The sequence below is a fragment of the Metopolophium dirhodum genome, chromosome 1 (assembly GCF_019925205.1).
Source record: "Metopolophium dirhodum isolate CAU chromosome 1, ASM1992520v1, whole genome shotgun sequence".
Taxonomy (NCBI): Eukaryota; Metazoa; Arthropoda; class Insecta; order Hemiptera; family Aphididae; genus Metopolophium; species Metopolophium dirhodum.
In genome coordinates, this window is record NC_083560.1 from 28,005,542 (window position 1) to 28,028,770 (window position 23,229).

A 23,229-nucleotide genomic window follows, 5' to 3' on the forward strand; every position below is an offset into this window, starting at 1 on the left:
TATATATTTATATAGCTATATAGATAATATAATATAACTATTACTATATAACTATAATTACAAAAATGCATGGAGCTGATTACAAAATGTCTTGTGGACTGGTGATCCCTAGGTGGATACAAACAAGAGTAAGGCAACTAAATTTAGAAAAACAACTTACAATGCTTCCAATTTATGAAATAAGTCAAGATAATTACGACGGAGAAGAGATGACGGTGAGTACGACGAGTATCGTAGGGAGTAACGTCGATTATAGGAACTAACCAATAGAAATTTTAATACACATTTTCAATACACAATGTGAAACTGGGTTTTATCAACGAGACAGTTGAGGTTTAATTGACTGTGTATTTTTATCCATTATCTATATATTTATATAGCTAAATAGATAATATAATATAATTCATATTATTTAATTGGAATAACAAAAATTTATGGAGCTGATTACAAAATTCCTTATGGACTGGTGATCCCTAAGTGGATGCAAACAAGAGTAAGGCAACTAAATTTAAAAAAAAAACCTAAATTGCTTCTAATTTACGAAATAAGTCTGGATTATTACGACTGAGAAGAGACGACGTTGAGTACGAGGAGTATCGAAGGCAGTGTCGTCGATTATAGGATCGACCCTATGGAGACAATAGAAAGTTTAATACACATTCTCAATACACAATGTGCGATACAGTTTTAATTAACGACTAACGAGACACTAAAGGAGACACTTGAGGTTTAATTGTCTCTGTATTTTTATCCATTATCTATATATTTATATAGCTATATAGATAATAGAATAGAACTATTACTATATAACTAGAATTACAAAAATGCATGGAACTGATTACAAAATTCCTTATGGTCTGGTGATCCCTAGGTGGATGCAAACAAGAGTAAGGCAACTAAATATAAAAAAAAACCTAAATTGCTTCCAACTTACGAAATAAGCCTAGATTATTACGACTGAGAAGAGACGACGCTGAGTACGAGGAGTATCGCAGGCAATGTCGTCGATTATAGGATCGTCACTGTGGAGACAATAGAAAGTTTAATACACATTCTCAATACACAATGTGCAATACAGTTTCATTTAACGACTAACGAGACACTAAAGGAGACACTTGAGGTTTAATAGACTGTGTATTTTTATCCATTATCTATATATTTATATAGCTATATAGATAATATATTAGAACTATTACTATAGAACTAGAATTACAAAAATGCATGGAACTGATTACAAAATTCCTTATGGACTGGTGATCCCTAGGTGGATGCAAACAAGAGTAAGGCAACTAAATTTAGAAAAACAACTTACAATGCTTCCAATTTATGAAATAAGTCAAGATAATTACGACGGAGAAGAGATGACGGTGAGTACGACGAGTATCGAAGGGAGTAACGTCGATTATAGGAACCAACCAATAAAAATTTTAACACACATTTTCAATACACAATGTGAAACTGGGTTTTATCAACGAGACAGTTGAGGTTAAATTGACTGTGTATTTTTATCCATTATCTATATATTCATATAGCTTTATAGTTAATATAGTATAACTATTACTATATAACTACAATTACAAAAATGCATGGACAATACTATGTCGTTGTGTGTAAGACAACATATGAATGTGTGACGTCCTCCTAACTAGCAACAACTGTAGTAACTACTAATAAAAATATAATATAATATAATCGGTTATCTACCAACAGACTAAACCAAGTACATACCTACACTACTAATCATTACTGTTAAAAACTCGTGAGTTGTATAAATTTATCTCGCGTTTAGCTGCACTGATATCCAGACAGATATCCTAATCAAATTACATAGTGTAATTTGTTATAGATACTTACTTGCAGTTCAGAAGTGTATTCATGTGTTTCACGTTCTTGCAGCTGAAGTAGAAATAAGCAGCAACCGTTCCTGAACGGCAACCGATCTGTATACTCTGCGCGTGCCAAGCAGTATTCGTCCTCGACGTGGTCGAGTGGATTTTATGACGTAACCATACTGCAATCGACGGTACCGAATCGACGATTTCTCGACGTCGAAAAATAAATCCATCGAAACTGGGCCAATCGTAGAACACACAACGAATAAAATTTGAAAAGCACACACAAAACACGTATTTTCACTACACGCAAAATCAAACATCGCGTCATTGGGTGATGAGAAAAATAAAATATTATTATATTATAACGAGTAGTTGTATTATTCGTATCTTATTGATATTAGTGTTATGCGACTGGATGACGTACCGAACGGAAGACGATCACCGTAATTTTTGAGGCCGTGAGAAGTTGGTCGGCACGAACGCAGTACTAGCGTGAAAGTAGTCAGTCTCAGAAGTGAAGGGCACCGTACGAGCTGCACAGTTAACACAGTCCCCGAGAACTCGCAGCGCTACCTACAGTCATTATTTGGTGATCGTGGCGGCAGCCAACACATTTCGCCCGTGGTAGCGCGACACTGGTACCAGTGGTGTATATACGAATTATTTTCATCATCGGCAGGGCCGTCCCGAACTAAAATTCATTGTGAAGGGTGGTGGGGGGGGGGGGGGGGGTGTAGACCTATCAATTTTCCGGCTCAAAAAAAATGTTTTCTCGCTCTGCTCAAATACGTTTTTATTAGGTACATTAATATTTATATTATTATTAATTAATTTATACGTATATATTATATAACCTTATTTAATGACCTGATGTTGCGCGGTTATTGGCCGCAGTAATGTGTGCTGCGATCAAGCTTCGTCCATCGTCGCTACCACCCGGATGGATTACCATCCGCGGTTTTTTATTAGTCGGTGTTTGCTAAATGATCTTTCATTTATTGCGACACTTCCTGCTGCAGTCAAGGCCAATTTACAGATTTTATGAGCCCATGGTAAAATAATTTGTGATAATTTTACAGCTAAGAATTTCATTCCTACTGGCTATTGATAAATTTTGAATTACCTTTGGTGGAAGATGGTTCAAATTAATATTTGTGAAACAACTTTTTTCCAGTGGTCTCTGAGTATTTTGAATCTAATAAATGAAATCACAAAAAAATTAATTAGGTGCCTTAGTCTCTTAGTAGGTAAAAAAGTATAGCTACTTACATAAAATATTATTAAAATATACTAATTGTTAATAACATAATACTGATAGTTGGTATTATTTATTTTAAGTACCAATATTTTTACTTATTAGTTTTGAATTTGATTTAGAAGCTTCAAATAGGTTTTTAGGGGCACCAAAATGTTTAGTCCCGACTTTTTTTACCATTATGTATGTTTTTTTCGTGTTTTTGTTTGTAATCATTATCAAATGTTTTACCACATTCCAAGCACTCTAATTTAATCCGCTTTTGTTTGCCGGAATATTTTTCATTTTTATTATTAAATTATTAATAAAATAGCAAAATTCTAAATTATATGAATAATATGAAAAAAATAATCACATAATATTAAAAATATAAAAATTAGTTTATGTCTAGTAGCTACAGAACACGATGTTAGACATGGTACCGCTTACCTCAGACGAATAGTCGAATAGACGACAACTGACAATTATCGATTGCAAAACTGAAATTTCAAGAATAATAAAATAATATTTTAAAATACCAAGAATAAGTCAATAGAATACCTACGAGCTACGGGTAATGGGTTATGTACTTACGTGTTGTACAGTCACGCAATACACTAATAGTAGATAAACTGGAAAATTATGGCTATATTAGTCATAACTTTCCATTTTTAGGGAGCTGGGTGGTTATAATTATGGCATATAATTTTTATGATTTTATAATTATTATGTAAATTAATGTTTTAATTCTTTTTTAAAAAATATTGACAGTTTCATATAATATATAAATATTTTAATGTTATCTTACTATGAATATCATCAAAATGAATAACATCAAAGTCATCAAAGCAAGTCCTGACAAACTAACATTTCCTTGTTGATTCCTCAAAAACGATTTTAATCATCGGCTAAATTAATCATGGTGAACAACTGTAAACAGTGTAGATAATATATATATATTATATATTATACATACAATGCTAATTGAACCTGCAATTCCACCTATATACGTCACTGACAGGTACAAGGCCGTAATGGTTAGGTCCGATCTCTATGTATGCCTAAACTAATGAACTGATTGACTTGAATTTATTGATTGACTAATTTACACGGTTTGATCGATGTGCTATGTAGACGATAATTTTATAAATGTCTTGTTGATCAGAGGATTACTGCCCGAGTGATATGCAAAAATATTAGCATAGTTAATTAATAATCGAAACGCTATTTTTTTTTTAATTGTACGTATATGTTGTATCACTGATTATAATATTAATATCTGTAATCAATAATAATTGTATACGTACGCGTTGTCCATATTTCCCTTTCCTACTATGATTTATGCATAATTAATCCGCCGTGCGTCGGTGGCAATCGCTAATTAAACGATGCGTGGTAGTATGGGTACTGCCGACTCACTACGTACATTGAATGCATCTATGTATTACCTAATCTTTTAGACCAATGGTGTTTCTAACAGCGTATTACCTAGTTTATTTTAATTATTGTATAAATGTTGTCCGTTTGGCAGGTGTAGTTGAGTCTGAAAATGCATTTAAATTGAGCATTTTATTAATTTGTTATGTTGTTATTATATTGGATAAATCATTATTTATTATTTAACAAAAGTATCCCGACCACCTACTTCGTCTGTCTAAACTCTACGCTTACCTATATTCAATATTTATATAAATATTATCGTTCCTAAATCATCGTTAAGGGTGATTACTAATTTGTTAGTTTATAGGTCGTCGGGACGATAAAAATCAAATCGCTAAATATTTACAAGGTCGCCCAAAATATCGTGGTCTAGGACATTTTGGAGCCGCCGTTTTGGTATGAACCAATATTAATAATAAGTAATAACCAATAAGTAATAACCAATAAAATTAAATATTGAATATAAATACATTTATGTAGGATAATATCAAAACATTTGAATAATTGAATAATTTATATAGTAAATAATTAAAAGCAAATACATAAAAAAGTGTTACCCTAATAAGACATTGTTTGCAGTGCCTCTTAAAAATAATATAATTTTATTTTTATCATAATTTGAGACCAATTTTAGAATTCTTTTATCATAATCAATGTATTTATTTTTTTTAAATTTTTGGTGGACTTCCACCAGTTGTTCATAAAAAACGTTTCTTCCTGATTGAATTTTTTTCAGGTAATGTATAAACGACCATATCGTTGGATTAGTAACACTCATTTGAACGTTCAAACGCCTATTTGCAGTTTCGCCGTGGTTATTTGTACCATTTTGATTGTTAACAACCTTTAATATAAATTCCATATTTCTGGATGAAATTGTTGTGATCGACGACCCACTGTTCTGCGATTTTTCCTTCCTATATAATATTCTTCGAACCACTCGAGTAACGGAACAATTTTGTCAGCTAATTCATCAGCAAGCGAATTTGTTACCACGTCCAGATCTTCAATCGGTACAAATGCTAGTGAAATTATCATTTTTACCATTACAGAAAAATTAGCATCATTGTTATAATTTGATATCATTCCTATGTCCCCCATTTGTTTCCTAAAATTTTTTGTTAAATGATAATAATGTATGTTAACTTGAGGAATTGAAGATTGACGAGTTTTTGTCTTCGATCATATTCCAATAATAATCTTTAGTATATAATATATAATCTTTTTATAAAATATAAATTATTATTAAATATTTATTATTTAATTATTATTAAATTATTGTTATCTCGAACGTCAAGGAACAATATTTTTGTTTCGTATATGATTACAATTTTTAAAAGTTGCATGAAAATAACATTTTGTAATGCTTCTAAAAATGTTTAGGATTTCATTAAATACGTAAATAACACAATTCCAAAGGTCCATATCTATACTAAAAGCATTTAATGTTTGAATTTTGATAACATTTATCAAATTTAAAATTAAAAATTGATTTTGTGTTAAAAATTAATGTATAAAATGTTCAACTTTTATAGCTAAGGATTGAATATTTAAAACTAGATTTCACGTAATTAGGTTATATATATTACATTAACACGTGTAACCAAAAAACTCAAAAATTTAAAAGCGCAGTTTTTTTTATAGTTATATTTTATGTTCAAATTTGGAAGATATTACATATTAAATAACCAAGAAGAACGATTTTAGTTATTGTTTTGTAATTTTCTAATTAGGTATATTGATTAAACTTACCAGCTACCGTTTTAATAATAAGTAATATTATGATATATTTGTCAATACAATTTTATTTGTTTGGTCAAAAGGGGTGAAAAAATTATTACAATGCCCTGATGTTATATTGTTACAATAATAGTTGAAAAATATTACAAATACATAAGCTCAATTATTTTTATAACCATTTAAAGTTTGACAACATTTATCATATTTAAAAACGATTTTGTAGTTAAAAATGTATAAAATGTCCATTTTTTATAGCTAAGGATTGAAAATTTAAAACAAGGTTAGATGTTGGTAGGTTATTCTGTAACCTATATTTATTTTATATTCAAATTTGGACAAAATTACATTTTAAATAACCAAGAATATCAATTTAAGTTATTTTGCTGTAATTTTATAATATTAATTTAACGTACCCGCTACCATAATAATAAAAAATAATAACATAGGTAGGTACTAACATAATATTATATAGTATACAGTCTTATTAAGTATGCAAATACTTGTTTATAAATACTTTTTTGGTATTTCAAACACTTTAAAATACTTTTTCATTGTATTTTATTCCAAAATACTAAATACATACTTTTATTTCATTTTTAACGATTTAAACGAATCTCGTATTTCAATGAACAATATTTTTGTTTCGTATATGAATACGATTTTTAAAATTTGTCTGAAAATAACATTTTGTAATGCTTCTAAAAATGCTTAAGATTTCACTAAACACGTAAATAACACAATGCCCAAGGTCTATATCTAGTATCCATTATATTATAACCTTGATGAAGTTTAACTCGACAATAAAATAGGTATAATGTGACATTATAGAAATAATTAAATAATGTATGAATTAATTATTTAACTTATATATTTATAAATAATTTAAAGTATACATAATATGTGATAAGCGTACAAATATTTTAATGTACTACAAAAAAGTATTTGTAAAATATTTTACTTTTATTTAATACGTATTACAAACGGACACGAAATGCGTCATGAAATAACGAAACAGACTTTAAATTCAGCCAGAAAGTGAAAATTCACAAATAGATGTAATAAAAAATAATATAGTTAAAATCATGATGAAATTCAATGTCGTTGTTAAAATTGTGATGTCGATACAATACGGATACGATAATTACGGGCCTGCGGCATAGAACTGTAACCATATTGAAGATAGTAAGGTTGCCCAACGAGCAACGATAAGGCGGCATACGATTTAAATCTTGTCTAGTGGACTATTTTATAATTTATAATATAATACGATTATTATATTATATTTTTTTTTAATTTTATATAGGTAAAACATAACAATTTGTATTAGTTTTCATTTTACCCGATATTAGCGCTATATGCGGAGACAGTCGCGGATCAAGTGACTTTTGGATTTTAATCGTATGCCGTATGATAACATTTTTCTAATGAGTCGTTGGGCAACAATACTATCTTAAATCGTGCCATAGATATAGGTACATATATACCTAGTGTATACCTAGCGACCACGAAATTGGCCGGCGGGCGGTAGTAAGTACAACACCGAGCTTTTCAATATACCCGACGGACAAAAAGATAGGTCTTCGCGTTTTATTAGTAAATTATAGTATAGTATTGTTATAAAAAAGATGGATAAGTAGATGTCACTCTGCTGTACAGTAGGTTACAAGTGGGTCACTGTAATGGATGGTGTTAAATTTGAATTCAATGATATAATATCATTGTATAAGAAAAACGATTCTGAGCGAAAACGGTCAGTCAGCCTATGATATTACCTAAGTATATTTGATGATATTATTGTGAATAAAGTAATTTATATATAATCTATTTACGTGGAGCCTTGTTTTAAATTTTCAATCCTTAGCCATAAAAGTTAAACATTTTATACATTTTTAACTACAAAATAGTTAATAAATTATAAATTTGATAAATGTTGTCAAAATTTGAACTTTAAATGCTTATAAAAAAAAATTGTGCCTATGTATTTTTGATATTTTTCAACTGCTATTAGAACGATATATCAGGAGTCTTATATTAAACATTCACGCTTTTTACCCAACAAATAAAATTTTATTAATATTTATAGAAAAAAAAAACTAAAAATATTGAAAACTGACAATGTCCGTAAACAGCTCAAAAAGAGTCAAAATATTTTCAAAATGTTATGGTGTATAGAAAATGCTAATATAAACATTCAGTCAAAATGGCATGTCCCTACGGTCATTAGCTTTAGAGTTACACCAAAAACCAAAATTGTTTTTCTCGAAAACAGATTTTGCGTAAAAATTCCCGTTTTTCCTTAATTTTTCTTTTGTTTTTCACGTCACTTTTGAAAACTACTGGGAAATTTTTACTTTTGACCCCCCAAAGTACCAACTAGATTCACTTTCCTATCAGAGAAGTTACTGTTGAAGAAAATCCAAGCACTTTTACTGTCCTAAAAGGTGATGACAGACACAAAAATAAAAAAAAAAATAAAAAAAAACACACATCATTGTAAAATCAATACATTCATCGCTTCGCTCAGAATCTAAAAGTATATTACAGTTATAATATAATAGTAACACGTTTTCGTGAAAATTTCGTACAGAAAATTTAAAGTTTATGGCTATTGTTATATTTATCGATGTGCATAATATTTTGATATTGTCTGTTGTACATATTATACTATATATTATATAATAAATATATAAATACATCGTATTTTAAGACTGTAACCGGTATCCGCTAATGCGATTAAATTAATAACGGTTTCAAGCTCTGAATATATTATATTTACAAGAAAATGACTTGTCGTCTCGCTGCAGTGGTTCGGCACACTGAGTGTCGATATAGATAATCGATATATGAAAGAAAATTATGAACAACGGTATTGTCTGTTTACAATAACCGTCAGTATAGGACGGTTTAGACAAGCGTTTGGACAAATTACCTTTTTATCCATCAAAAAAAAATTTCCCCGTGTATTTTCAATATTTTTCAACTAATACTGTAACAATATATCAGGAGCCTTGTATACAATGTTCAAGCTTTTTTACCCAACGAATAAAATGTTATTGACATTCTAAAAATATTTTACTTTAGAATATGCTGTTAAAATACACACCACCAAATTATTTTGAACCAACTTAACTGTAGTGAAATCAAAAAAAAAATACAGGGCTCATTAGTACAGAAGTCCATAATCTGATCTTGGCGAAGGGGCTGCAGGTTCTATCTATTAGATATCTAGGGCCATTTTTTGGGTAACCAAATTCGTTATCCGTCTCCCTGTAGATACGACTGATCATGATAATATATTAATATACATTTTATCTAGACGTAAATATGTTTATAAGAATATCAAATTCATGGGGCTAGTGTTGTACTCCCCTCAACCCCCCCCCCAAAAAAAAAAAAAATTATAATAAAGAATTCATTTTTTATAAGTTGTATTTTATCTTACTTTATAAAATTTTAAAATTTACCATTTCAACTATTTTAAAGTCCATATTACTAATGTTAATTTAACACCAATGAATCTTAAAATAAAGATACCTATTGTTTACATAAATTTAATTATCGTAATTGAATACAATATTATTGCTTTTATCAGTGGCGTAGTGAGGAACTTGGTGGCCCTAGGGCCATAACAGACAGAGGCCCCCTTTAACACAGAAATTTAATAATAATACAAATATAAATTATTCAATAATGATTCATGAGTTAATAATAATTATAAAATATATTTTTTATTTTATTATTTATTACATATTTCATTAATAAAAACATATAATATGTTTTAGTATTATACTTAAAAATTAACTTTTCGAGCCTTCATTTGAGCAAACTTGTCAATTACATCTTCTAAATTCAATTTCCATATCAAATTCATACCATTAGTCCATGAACTCGATGTACAAAATAACCAACATGGTTGACAATAAACTAAATCAAGTGATTTTGAGTAACAAATCCATTTACGATGAAACGTTACACCCCCTTGACTTTTTTCATTATAATGTACTGTAGAAAATGAACGATATTTGTTACCAATCATTTTTCCCTGAAATGGACCATCTGGTTGACACGGCCCCTTAGAAATAATAAAAATTTTATCCGATGTATTCAATGTATTTGTAAAAAAGGCTTTGTCGTTTGGACAATCTCCTATGGTCATTGACTGTGTCGCTTCTGATAAATCTGGGTTTATTGAACATTCAGTTTCATCATTCAGACAATCTACAGTAGTTGTTTTTTCGAAATTTGCATTAATATTAGAAATTTGAGTAGTCGAAATCGTAGATGGAATTAATGATTGTGCCTATCAGTGAAAAAAAAAAATATGTAATTTAAATCATTCATGTATAAAATACCTACTGTAAACATAATTTTAATTTAAAAATAAAAATAAAAGCAAATAATAATAACTTTTAAAATAGAAAATAGAAAATAATAAATGTACTTTAAAATGTTTATGATAATATTACTATTTCACTGTATATTTTATCTTCCTTGTTTTTTCGACGATGATTAAATGAAAAATGATTCAAATTCAATTGATAAATAATAATATATTTTAAAATAAATGTGCATGGACATTTAAGATCCAACGTATTAATATATATTTAAAAAAAAAAACATCATTGTAATATATTAATATCTAAATATACACAAATTCGGTCACAATAATTTAATAATTATAACTATATATTTTGTTTGTTACATTCGATACTAGTGGTGCTATAAGAATAACAGTTTTATAAATAATTAAAAATATAATAGAATAATAAGTACCTTATTTTAAAACTAAATTTATTTTCTTTCTTAATTAGTTTAGGACTTTATATAATATTAAAATAGTTCATAACGAACCACATATTTTTGTTTGTCAAATTCCCTTCAAAATTTATCTAAATTAAAGATTGAATTTTTTATTAAGCTATTATAGAATGGCAACATTAAACTACTTACAATATCAGTTGTTTCCGCAGGCGTAGATTTCACAGTCGTACTTATACATCAATACATCAATTATTTCCAAGATCATCTCTATTCAAAAAATCATTTATTCGCGGGAGTAGTTTTTCTTTTTCAATGCGCTGTTTTTTTAATTTTCTTTTTAAACTTCCACTCAAATATACACGTTTAGACATTATTAATAAACAAAATTGTAAAAATAATTGAAAATATATATTTAAATAATTAGTATCGAGTAAATATAAAATGTAAATATAAATAATAACTTAATATAATTAGTATGTAGTAGATAACCCGACAGGCGACAACGAACGTGTCGTACAAAATACAAATCATAATAGATTAAACAAACAGATAATAGAACTGCCAACTGCGAAGCCTACAATATGATGGTGGCTGCTAAACAATATTCTTAGAATAGCTTATCTAACCAGTGACGTGTATTATTAGATAGTAATATTAATATACAAGATGTCAAGATAATGAACGTTACCACCGCGTACATATTTTTTCGTTTCGTATTTTAGATCAAATTTTTTTCTACGTAAATATAATTTTTAAAAAAAATGTTCAGTATTTTTTTTTATGTAATATTGACTATTGTAATAATAAAGGTCCTGTGGCCCCGGCCTAAATACGCCCCTGGCTTTTATATTAAATCGGGTACCTATACTGTGTTTAAAGTAATATCTTATAATATGGTGTTCACATAAATGTTTTTACTTTTATTATAGTGAACTATTTAAATGTTTGAACTACACATATTTCATTCAAACTGAATTTTCATTATTTATTTATTTTAACTACCTATGTAGTTTGATGCTATTAAAATAATATATATTATTTTTTTTAATGTGTCGAGTGTGCATGTCTACTTACGTCAAATGGCCATACAAAATTAAAATTAATGATGTTTTCGGAATTCTATGAACACGTCTTCATTTAAAAATGAACCATCTGCCTTAGATGCAGTGTTCGGTGTAAATGGACTTGAGAGTTCAGTAACGCAGTAGTAATTTCATTATATTTTATTTAAATTAACGCAATTGTAATGAAATTGCTTATTACAAGTTAGATAACGTACTATTTTCCACATAATAAAAATAAGTTATGAATGTAGAGCATATTATGACAACAACTACGGGCTAAATCAATACAATTTATTTATTTATGACTCCCAAAGCTTTAGACAATAATCAACAATATTACCTATTCAAGATCCCATTAACTAATACTTATACAATTTATAAAGTAGTTAATAGCACACCTACTACTCATTAGGCGTTATGGACGGAATTTGTAATTAGTTTTTTAAAAAAATAACCCGTACGTTTCCCCCGCGCCCTATTTTTTGAATATAAAAGTAACGTAACGTGATAAAAATGATATCTGGTAACGCAATTTTATTACTTTTCAAAAGTAATTTACCCAACGTTGGGTATACCTTAGGGAGGGGGCGAGCAGAGTTTTGTGTATAAATCCACTTGATATATTACGTATAGACATTTAGTAGTACCAGTGCTTAGGTACCTACTGACTACTGTTTATATTATTATGGGGCGCGATTAGCCTTGGGCCCAAGCCGTAGTTCCGTCTATGTGTGTATGTATAATTATCACGTTTATTTATAAATATATTAATATAATATACGCTCAGGGTTGGGTTGGGATGTATCCTCGATACAATTGTATCTTGTGTCGCAATACATTTTTAGTCAATGTTTGGAATATTTCATAAAATAATTTTATCGATAGATACTCGATATATTAATGTGACACAATTCTGCTCTTTACCATTAAAATTATAATTTAATATTAAATAAAGTATTATTGTAATGTTTAATATAATTTAATATTAAATAAAGTATTATTTTAATATTTAAATACATTTTTATTTATTTTATGAATTCAAAATCAGACAAGTTTACTAGTCAAAGGTGATTTTCTGTAGGCTGTAGATCATTGGAAATTATTTTTCAACCCATTACCGATAAATCATAATATATAGTTATATCTGTGATGGTAATCGGAAAAAATTCTACCGTACAAAAAATCCCCGGAAAAAAATCCCCAGACTACAATATTACTCACAACCACATGCAAATGGTTGAACAAATATTTTTTGAACGTTAATTAGTATCTATAATTTATATTTAATTACAAATACGTTCATTGTATTATATTATAGTTATTGCTAAAAAAAATTAAATAGGTATTATAAATAATATTTTTTTTTTAATTACGATAATATATTATGTGTAATTCAACTTAACAACTTCACAAATAGGTATAGAATATTAAAACATTTCGAATGATCGATACGTCAAATAATACAGTTAAAAACATGGTATACAAAAATATTATACAAAATATAGGTAATAATAATAATAATAATAATTATCAAACAATAATATATTGAATGTAGGCACGAGGCACCTACTTACAGTAAAACGACTTATTTAATTGGTCAACACTAATATTTAAATTTATTTTAAACGTTAATAATATATACTCACCAGTTACAAAATATATTTGTTAAATTCTGACAATTGTCTAGTATTTTTTAAAAATGTAACATACACTGCCCCAAGTTATTTTAAGTAATAGATAAAATAGAGTTTTCATAAAAATCTATTAAAAATAAAAAAAACATAGAATGAATAATTCGTATGGTTCAAATGCAACAGAAATCAATAAACCAATCCTTAACTAAATTCAAAAAATTAATAAATATAATACTATAAATAACTTTCGAAAAATTAACAATAATATTTTATATAACTATGTTAATACATATTTTATGTTGGTATAATTCTGTAAAAATTGAATCCTCGAAATAAAATATTACGTTTTCTGTGACAATTTTGACGATAATTTATAAGGTATAAGAACTTCAAATGATACTTATGATTGTTGTGTGCGGTTCAGTGTGTACTTTTGATAATTTATAATATAAGGTAAAAGGTTACACATATCTAACTAATCTGTAATGTGCTCACAAACATAATTTGGATACTCGTTATCATAAAATAAATGAATATCCGGGTATTATATAATTATTATTCGAAATATTTTTATATGCTTTACCTATTTGTGAAGTTGTTAAGTTAGTTAAGTTAAATTACACATAATATATTATCGTAATTTAAAACAAAATATTATGTATAATATATGAATTTTTTAACAATATACCTAATATAATATACGTTTTTGTAATTAAATATTGATTATAGATACTAATATTAACGCTTAAAAATATTTGTTCAACCATTTGCATTTGGTTGTGTCGTTGTGAGTAGTATTGAAGTCTGGGGAATTTTTTTCCTAGAGTCAGGGATTTTTTTTCCGGGATTCATCTGTGACACACGAACATTGAATGGGACTTTACGTCTTTACGATATACGTCTGTATAAGATATCTGTAATTTCTATATGAATCATCTATTTTTCGCGACGGCGATAAAGTATAGGTAACAGACTTGTTGATTTTGTTCATGTTCATGGACGGAGCCCAAATATGTTGTGTCTTTTTTTCATATTATATTTTAATGTATCCTAGTGAAAACCCCTTAAATTAATATCCTCTGGTTAGTGGTCCACACTATAATAGGCATTTGGTGTCAATTAAAGCGTATTATCGCTGTCAACCTAAACTATTATATTAGGTATTATAAAATGTAAATTTCATAATAATATGTTCGTAGCGTGTTTTCACACATACATGAATACCAACCTATCGTATGGTGCATAGATATTTAGTATATTATTATACTTATGTATACATTTTAACTATATAAAATATTTTGTTACATTTTTTTCATCGACTCATAAAATGTTTCACAATTTTATATTTTATGCAATTTTGAAACACTAGCTATTCTACAAATCAAACCAGTAAATCATCATATTTTATAAAAACGAGGTTATTTGATAATTTTATAATTTTACGAAACCATAGAAATAAACCGAAATAAATTGTTAGCATAGTATAATATTATACTGGGCCGCACCTCGCGCACTCAGGCACACAATATGATAAGCAGACACGAATTTTCGAATCTTAACCCTCGACCTTTTCGGCAGCAATGCCTATAGATAAATAACACATACATTATTTTATTTTAATTCTTCGATAAATATTTTGTTAACATTTGGTTAATAAGACGTTATATTTTACTAATTAGATACTCTCTATTCATTATTGGCCCATAGTTATTAACATATTTTTATAAACTTAATGGATTCGTAAACACGATAATCTGTAATGTTTGGTTTCCGGTCGTATTTAAACGAAAAATATAATATGTATGTACTTTGAAACCCATACCTAAAAGGTTAAATTATATCTAAAAAATAATACATGTTTGTAGTTTTTTTTTTAATAATATATAATTAGCACTTTCGCATTTATATAAGGTATGAAATGATCATATTATACAATAATTTATAATAAAACTTATCTCTTAATGTTTAAACATTTTTAACTCAATGATTTTTAGTTTTTTTTCTCTATAATATTGTCAATACAATTTTAACTGTTCGGTAAAAATGTATGAAAATTTAAAACAAGACTCCTGATATATTGTTACAATAGTAGTTAAAAAAATTAAAAATACATAGTCACAATTTTTTTTACTATCATTTAAAGTTCGAATTTCGACAAAAAAAATTTTAAACTATTAAAAAAAATTTTGAAATTGTTATATAAAAATTGCCTGTTAAAAATAAAGAAACACGTCTTTCTTCGTTTTAACGAAATTCTATGTCATCGATCCATAATCGTTAAAAAAAATCCCCGCGTACAATGTATAACCTATTTACGTGGAACCTTGATTTTATTATTGGAACGTTCTATTTAATATTTTTAATGTTTAAACAATGTCCAGAGACATTACCTACACATATTCTGACACAATCGGGTGAGTGCGGCTGATATTGTTTACTTATAAAATGTATATTGAATCCTGCATATCGAATTGTATTTTTACATAAAAACAAGGAGGACAATATTATATTAAATTAAACTAATCCAAATGAACTCGTATGACATTTTTCCTTAATTTTAATAATTTCATTTAATCATATTATTATCACCAGTGACCAGAATGTTATTTTACGATCGTATAATAATATTATATTGTATTATTTTTTTTTTTTTATAGATCAAATTATAATGTAAATTTGGTGAATTATTTATTATTCAATAAAGATTCAAGTCTGGAGTTGGAACGTTTACAAAATTCATAAATAGTACATTATTACAGACATGTATTATATTTTAAAATCTTGGATTTAAATAGAAAATTTTTTATGAATTTCTAACTCAAAATAATTCTCAAATATTCGTGAGCTTACGTAATTTGGCAATATTTAAATGATTATAAAATAAAATTGTGACAATGGATTATTCATATTTTTCATATAAAAAAACCCCCTGAAATTTCTTTTATCTACAAAAAAATCTTATTTACCACCATTTTGATACCATTGCATTTTTAATAAATATGGTGCATCATTCATTGATTATTACCACGTTTATTACGGACCGAAAAGGCTTATAGATGACCCGGGTAAACACTGTAAATGTAGACTAGATTTGAGACTAACTATAATTTTATGTATAAAAATGTTTAGCAAAAAATAATTTAAATAATTTAATCAGGTAAAACCCTAACCGAACTTAAATCCTGCGTACGCCATAAGATTTTGAAAATATTTTGACTCTTTTTAAGCGGTTTACGGACATTGTAAGTTTTCAATTTTTTTTGTTTTTTTTTCCTATAAATATCAATAACATTTTATTTGTTGGTTAAAAAAGCGTGAAAATTTAATGCAAGGTTCCTGATATATCGTTACAATAGCAGTTGAAAAATATTAAAAACACATACCTATAGGCACAGTTTTTTTTTATAAGGATAAAGTTTAAATTCTGTCAAAATATATCAAATTTAAAATTTAATAATTATTTTGTAGTTAAAAATTTATAAAATGTTCATTTTAGATTCTGAGCGAAGCGATGAATGTATTGATTTTACAATGATGTGTGTTTTTTTTTTTATTTTTTTTTTTTGTGTCTGTCATCAGTTATCTTATCACCTTTTAGGACAGTAAAAGTGCTTGGATTTTCTTCAATAGTAACTTTTCTGATAGGAAAGTGAATCTAGTTGGTACTTTGGGGGGTCAAAAGTAAAAATTAAAGAAAATTTTTACGCAAAATCTGTTTTTGAGAAAATCGATTTTGGTTTTTGGTGTAACTCTAAAACAAATGACCGTAGGGACATGAAATTTTTACTGAATGTTTATATTAGCATTTTCTATACACCATAAAATTTACAAAATATTTTGACTCTTTTTGAGCTGTTTACGGCCATTGTCAGTTTTCAATTTTTTTAGCTTTTTTTTCTATAAATATTAATAAAATTTTATCTGTTGAGTGAAAAAGCATGAAAATTTAATAGAAGGCTCCAAGGTTATTGTTTCAAAGGCAGATGAAAAAAATTAAAAATCCTTAGTCACAGTTTTTATTTATAAGCATTTAAAGTTCAAATTTTAACAAAATACGGAAAAATCACGAAAAATAGCAAATTATTTTGAGTTGAGAATTTATAAAAATTTTTCTTTTTAAATCTAAGATTTAAAAATGTAATATAAGATTACTCATAAGTTTGTCTAACTTTATCAAAAAAAAAAAATGTCTAGAAGAAACTTAAATGAAATTTTTATGAGCGTCTGAAATTTATATTTTTACAACATTTGATATTTACTCGATTTCTCATGTAACAATTTTCTTATTTTATTGTAATTAAAAAACGAATGACTGTAGATACTTGAAAATTTCACCGAATGTTTATATTAGCATTTTCTATACACCATAAAATGTTGAAAATATTTTGATATTTTTTGAGCTGTTTACGGACATTGTCAGTTTTCAATTTTTTTAGTTTTTTTTTCTATAAATATCAATAAATTTTTATTTGTTGGGTAAAAAAGCGTGAAAATTTAATATAAGGCTCCTGATATATCGTTCTAATAGCAGATGAAAAATATCAAAAATACATATGCACAATTTTTTTTTATAAGCATTTAAATTTCAAATTTTGACAACATTTATCAAATTTATAATTTATTAACTATTTTGTAGTTAAAAATATATAAAATGTTTAACTTTTATGGCTAAGGATTGAAAATTTAAAACAAGGCTCCACGTAAATAGGTTATATATAAATTACTTTATTCACAATAATATCATCAAATATATCTACTTGGTAAAATCATAGGCTGACTGACCGTTTTCGCTCAGAATCGTTTTTCTTATACAATGATATTATATCATTGAATTCAAATTTAACACCATCCATTACAGTGACCCACTTGTAACCTACTGTACAGCAGAGCAACATCCACTTATCCACCTTTTTTTGTAGCTAAGGATTGAAAATTTAAATCAAGGTTCCACGTAAATAGGTTATATATAAATTACTTTATTCACAATAATATCATCAAATATACCTACTTGGTAAAATCATAGGCTGACTGACCGTTTTCGCTCAGAATCGTTTTTCTTATACAATGATATTATATCATTGCATTCAATTTAACACCATCCATTACAGTGACCCACTTGTAACCTACTGTACAGCAGAGCGACATCCACTTATCCACCTTTTTATAGAATATATTATAGATATATTCTCTTTTTGTTATTTTTTTTTCTGTTTTTCTAGTTGTTTTTTTATTTATCCCTCTGTTATTAGTTTTTTTTTCTATAATTGTCAATAAAATTTTAACTGATTAGTAAAAATGCATGAATATTTAATGCAAGGCTCCGGATATATTGTTACAATAGCAGTTGAAAAATATTAAAAATACATACCTAGGCACAGTTTTTTTTTATAAGGATAAAGTTTGAATATTGACAAAATGTATCAAATTTTAAATTTAATAATTATTTTTGTAGTTAGAAATTTATAAAATGTTCAACTTTTATAGCTATAAGGATTGAAAATTTAAAACAAGGTTTTAAACGTAAATAGTTTATATATAAATTACTTTATTCACAATAATATCATCAAATATACCTAGACAGTAATAGTGCTGGCTGACCGTCTTCGCTTAGAATAGTTTTTTATTTACAATGATTTTATATCATAGTTTGACCAAATTCACGAAAATCTCATACATATTCAAATTATTTTTCAGTTAGAAAGTCCTAAGAAATTTTCATTTCATAGCTGACATTAAAAATTATAATATAAGATTTCCAACAAGTTAGAAAACTACCTTAAAAATAAAAGGTTTACCAGAAAGTTACGCTATCGATACATAATATTATTATAGTCATAATAAAATTTTTTTTTGGAACATTTTTATTACCCCTAATATTGATGACACAGAAATATTTTTATTTATCAAAGAAGCATAAAAAAGACCTTCGCTCTTTTCAGAAACTGAATTTTTAAATTATTCAACATCAGATTTTAGATTCTGAGCTAAACGATGAATCATGTATTGATTTTTCAATTATTTGTTTTTTTTAATTTAAATTTTTCTGTTTGTGTAAACGACAAGTAGTCAAAACTCAAAATAATGCTTCAATTTTTAACTTCTGTTGGGAAAGTGAATCCAGTGAATTGAGGAGGTCAACATTTTAAATAGGTACCCAGTAATATTCAAAAGCAAAAAAAATAACAAAACAAAATTAAGGTAAACCTGAAATTTTTACGCAAAATTGGTTTTTAACAAAATCGATTTTGGTTTTTGGTATAACCCTAAAACAAATTACCATAGATAAATACTATTTCCACTGGTTGTTATTTATATTAGCATTTTCTATACACGAACAGTTTTCAAAATATTTGGATTTGTTTTTGAACTGTTTATGGACATTTTCAGTTTCCAATTTTTTTAGTTATTTTTTAAATTTTTTTTTGGTGTAAAAAAGATTGACAATCTAATACAAGGTTCTTAATATATTGCTACAATGAAATTTGAAAAATATAAAAATCTATAATCACAATTTTTTTTATAAGCATTTAAAGTTTGAATTTTTGACAAAATCGTAGACATCACAACAATTTGCAAATTATGTTGAGTTGGAAATTCATAAAATTTTTTTTTTATTTAAGATCAAAAAATTAAGTTAAATTAAATTTCTATGAGTGTTTGAAGTTCATATTTTTACAAGATTGGGTATTCATTTGATTTCTCATGTAGTGGTTTTTTTATTTTGTTGAATTTCAAAACGAATAACCTTAGATACATGAAAATTTAACTAAATGTTTATATTTTTATTTCCTATACAGCATACAATTTTGAAAATATTTTAACTTGTTTTAAGCTTTATACGGACATTTTCAGTTTTTTTAGTTTTTTTTCTATTATTTTTTCGTCAATAAAGTACAGCAGTGACTTGCGCAACTTTTTTTCTAGGAAAATTACAGTTTCCGAGAAGCAGCATTAAAATAAAACATTTAGTAATGATTTATTACTAGTTTTAAATATGAAATTAAACTTTCTTTTTAAATGTTGAATAGATACCTACCACGATTGTAAAGGATTTAACATCTAAACAACAATAATAATATCACTCTGGATTTAAATGCAAATACGCCGAATCTCGTGATTATCTTAAATAATAATTAAAAATATTATCATACGTAAATATATAGACTATCGGACTTTTCAATTAGAAATTGTCCACATAGAAAGATATATGGGTAGGGACTAGGGAGTCTTCAATAATGAAACTATTCAAAACAAATATGTTAAAAAATAAGTGTCCACTGTAAATATATATTTATAGTATAACTACAGTGAAACTTCCCTACAACGAACTTCCAACTAACAAAATGTTCTATTTAACTAAATATTTTAGAGATCCAAATGTATTTACTTCTATTTTACGAAATTCTCCATGATACGAATATTTTTTTTGCTCATATGAGTCCATGAGACTTTGTTATATGGATGTTTCACTGTACCTACATATTATTATATAACTATGAAAAAAAAAACTTAATTTGATTCTCAAAAAATTATAATTATGGCTGTGAATATATTGCAGTAAACAATCTTGTTTAATGCGTTTTAAACCTAAACCATTTTAATTTATAATGCAACCCACATGATATATCCTAAAAAATGTAAAGTTTTTAAAGAATATCGAAAAAACTGATTTAATGAATGAAAAATTGAATTATAATTGAAAAAAATTCTTAAGATTTAAAAATCGGGTAAGTTGAAGTCACTCTGCTGTACAGTGGGTCATTGTAATGGATTGTGTTAAATTTTAATTAAATTATATAAAATAATTGTATAAGAGTCCGTATTTGAAGATATTATTGTGATTCAAGTAATTTACTTTACTTTGAAGCATTAGTACAAAAGTAGGTAGTAGTAGTATAACAATAACATTTGAAATAATTGTAATTGTATGTATAGAATATAATAATAAATCTAATATTTTCATATACCCACGAATAATATTTTTCACAGAAAACAAAATAACTTTACTATAATAGTTACCTATTCTTGGTTTTAATATATACCTAATTGTGTTATAATTTGAACTTATATAATGTCTGTAAAAAATAACTACCTAGTAATAAAAGTTGAAAATTATAATATACACTTTTAACTACCTACCGTATAATAGGCATAACCTGGGTTACTTTGATTTCATGGGGCTACTTTGATACACTTATAGTTTTATCCGCAGGAGTACCATGATGATATAATTTTTTTCCTTAAAATGGGGTTACTTTGATATCACGTTAAGAAATATAGGTATCAAAGTTGCCCACGACATTGTGTAACTTTGATAGCATATTAAAAAGATTGATATCTCTGAAGATAATATCAAAAATATAAAAATTAAAACTTTAAAAAATTGATCATAACTAGCTGCAACTATGATTAAATTTTGAGAGTTTTATCGTTAATACCACAGGATTTATACATAAAATAAAAGGTAAAATTGTCATAAAACAGTTAAAAATTATCAGAGTACTAAATAATTTGTAAATTTTCAGTTTGATCGTCAACATTTGAAATTGAAATGCTTATAAAAAAAATTGTGCCTATGGATCTTTATTATTCCTCAACTGTTATTATAACAACTTATAACTTATAAGGAACTTTGTATTAAATTGTCGAGCTTTTTGACCCAACGAATAAAATGTTATTGACATATTTTATAGAAGTATACTAAACTAGTACAAACATTCCTGTTACTTTTCTTGATAAAATATTTTGTAGATGGATATATTTTAGTTGGTGGATTAGATAGGCTTAATATTATATTAAGACCTTTAATAGCTAATTGATAAAAAATAATTAATATTTCTTAAATTATTAATTGAGATGTGTATACTGTATAGTTTAAATGTTTAATAACCATCTGAAGTTAAAAAAGTACCTAGGGCGGTCGGTAATTGGGCAACATTTTATCTACCAGCTTCGTATAAAAAATTTATTTACGTTTTACTACCCGGGGATTGGGCAAAATGTACAGCATAAAAATATACGGATATAATATAACGTTTATAACTAATAATAATTTTTTATGATGCATAAAATACAACAATTGTTTTTTAATAATGCCGTACGCAGATTTTAAAAATGTAATATAATATATAATAGGTCTATAAAATTAGTCAAATAATAATTATTTTTCTGAGAAGTACATAAGATACAATAATAATTCTTTTTAAATAAAATGATACTGATTTTACATATTCAAATCTATTCTTTTTCCCTTCTTTACAATTATGAATTTCATTGAAAGTATATTTTTTTCGAATCAAAGTTCATTTTCTTGCTTTTATTGTTCTTATGCTTCTCATTTTAATATATTATACTTCAGATTAAACACCTAATAAAAAATAAAAAATATGAATATTGTGATGTGATATATAAAAATAGTTTTTGAAATGTGAATAAGAGGACTCGGCGGCATTTGTAGTTCGAGTTACAGATTCAGAACGTAACGCCCCTATATGTGGAGGAAAATAAGCATCGTCACAAAT

At 26.8% G+C, this 23,229-nt stretch overlaps 1 pseudogene; it reads right to left on the reverse strand.

Annotated features, from left to right (window-relative positions):
- Window positions 1–5,062: 5,062 nt before the first annotated feature.
- Window positions 5,063–16,680, reverse strand: LOC132935391 (uncharacterized; annotated as a pseudogene).
- Between the last annotated feature and the right edge of the window lie 6,549 nt (window positions 16,681–23,229).